Raw genomic sequence first — 2,489 nt, 5'->3', positions numbered from 1 at the left:
AAATACATAGACCAAGTTTGAAAATAAACAATTCCGTTAAAAATATATTATAAATTTTCTCATCTTATCAGTAGATATGGCATAAAAATGTTCTGTGTCGAAGTTTGAATATAGGATCAAATTTGAAAGAGAAAATATTCTCTAATTGGTTATAATTGGAAAATATTGTAAAATATACGGAGTTCGCCACAAAGTTCTCAATAAACATTTTTTAATCATTATTATTGATTTAACAAAAAGTCCAACAATAAAATAATTATTTAGCAAAGTCATGTGTTATCTCCAAATAGTGTGGTAGCGCCAAACTACAAATTTGTTGTTGTAATTTTCCGGGGGAATGCACATGATTTTAGTTTTATCAATATTCAGCTTAATAGTCCAAGAAAATAGGCCTTCAAATACGGAGTTTTGGTAAAAACTTGAATTTTTGATATAAGTTACTTTGAAAGATCTGAAAACGAATTGCGAAAGATTTCTTTAAATTCAACCCGAGAAGGGGTGAAATAAATAAATGAAATTATTTTATCCAAATTTTGGATAAACGGTAAGGACTAGAAAAAGAAACTTCAAAAGTTGTAGAGCGTAAACATAAAAATGGTCTCTGAAGACTTCTGAAAAAACTCTCAAACTTCACTTCTGAAAGACTCCGAAATGGTCTCTACATTTTTTGTTCTCAAGCTCAAATCAAAATTAACCGAGATAGAGTGGCTAGAAGCTAGGTAGACCTGTTCGGTGTTGAGAATTGAACACCGGTGTTAGGTGTTGATGACCACCGGTGTTTCAGTCGGTGTACCGGTGTCAACACCGACACCGGTGTTTATCTACAACACCGGTGTTTATCTTAACACCGGTGTTTATCTCAACACCGGTGTTTATCTCGACACCGATGTTTATCTCGACACCGGTGTCGGTGTCGATGTCGATGATGCCGTTTGTTTTTTTTTAGTTTTTTTAATGTAACATTTTTTAGTTTATTTTACAGCTACTTTTGTTTCTTTATGTTTTGTTTGGTTTTCTATTTGATTTTGATTAAACATTTTTTTACTTTATAGTTGTTTATCTGACGCTTCCACTTTATTTTAGTGATTAGTCTGGCAAAAAAATTATATTTAAATTTGAAAGCTTTAAGTTAAAGCCGGTGCGCTTTTATAAACGATAAAAATAAGCACCGATACGACATTATTATTATCAGGTTTATTTTGAACATATTAATTAACATTATTTCTTCTTTAACTCGTTTGCATTTATACATTCCGTACATGTATACGGCACCAGCACAATCCCATTGGTCAGATTTGAATTTTGAACCAATTAAACTCCCAGTGCCATACGCGAGTATGAAATGTAAGACAGTGCCATATGCACTTACGGAATGTACCTTAGACATTACTATTAACGCTTTGTTATAGAGCATTCCAAATTCCAACCAAAACCAAACCAACCCCACCAAATAGCTACCAGTAGTAGTAGTCGATGTCGACACCAGAACACCAGCCTATATCTGGCCACCGGTGTCAGCCTAATACCGGTGTTAAAACTAAGGGCTGAATTGTTTTCTGTGGGCTTGGGTTGTATTATTATGTATTTTTTGATTGCCAGTGTTAAAAAAATTTAAGATGTCGTGTTATTAATGATTTAAATTTTGATAAAAATGTCAATGTTTAAAAGTGTTTAAATATTTTATTGGGGCTGAACTAGATCAATTTTTATTGCTTTCAGCTTCCTTTTTGCAATTATGATTAAAATGGTATTATATACTTTTTTGTATTATCCTTATTTTTATTTATTTTATTTATTTTTGTCATATTGTCGAATTGCAAATAAAGTTATTATTATTATTATTAAAACGGTATTCCGGTGTTTGGAACAGGCCTAAGCTAGGGGACAACTTTGAATTTTTTTTTCGAAGTCCTTACTGTTTCTCCGAAATTTGGAAAAAAACACTTTATTTATATTTTTCACCCCTTCTCGGTGTGAATTAAAAAAAATCTTAATTGAAATTCATAATTTTCCAGGCAAATTGAAAAAATGTTAAATATATGAATTTTTCAGCAACTTATATATATTTTTTTTAATTTCTACTATCATCCCCTAGCTTCTAGTCACCATATCTCGGTTAATTTTGATCTGAGCAAAAAAGTATAGAGATAATTTCTATGTAAAATTGGCGCTCCACAACTTCTATTTCAACATTTTTTCTTACATCATTGAAGTTCTGTGATGAATTTTATACGTATTTTTGCCCTGAGTCTTTTTATGTTGGAGAAACCAACGTCTTATCTGTGACTAATGCCAATACCTCTTTCCTGCAGCCTGTAGTTTCCTATGTGCTGTTTCCTTTCCTCTATGTGCCAATTTTCATTAATATACAAGAACATTCACCAACAAATATTTTTTGTCTGTTTTTCGGGGGCAAAACAATTCTTGTGTAAATAACATAAAATAAGGTAATCTATTTTCTATTGATAAAAAAACACGTTTGCATCTTG

Source organism: Sitophilus oryzae, unplaced genomic scaffold (assembly GCF_002938485.1).
Source record: "Sitophilus oryzae breed Bouriz unplaced genomic scaffold, Soryzae_2.0 scaffold_1442_pilon_pilon, whole genome shotgun sequence".
Lineage (NCBI taxonomy): Eukaryota > Metazoa > Arthropoda > Insecta > Coleoptera > Curculionidae > Sitophilus > Sitophilus oryzae.
Note: the sequence above shows the minus strand (reverse complement) of the source record.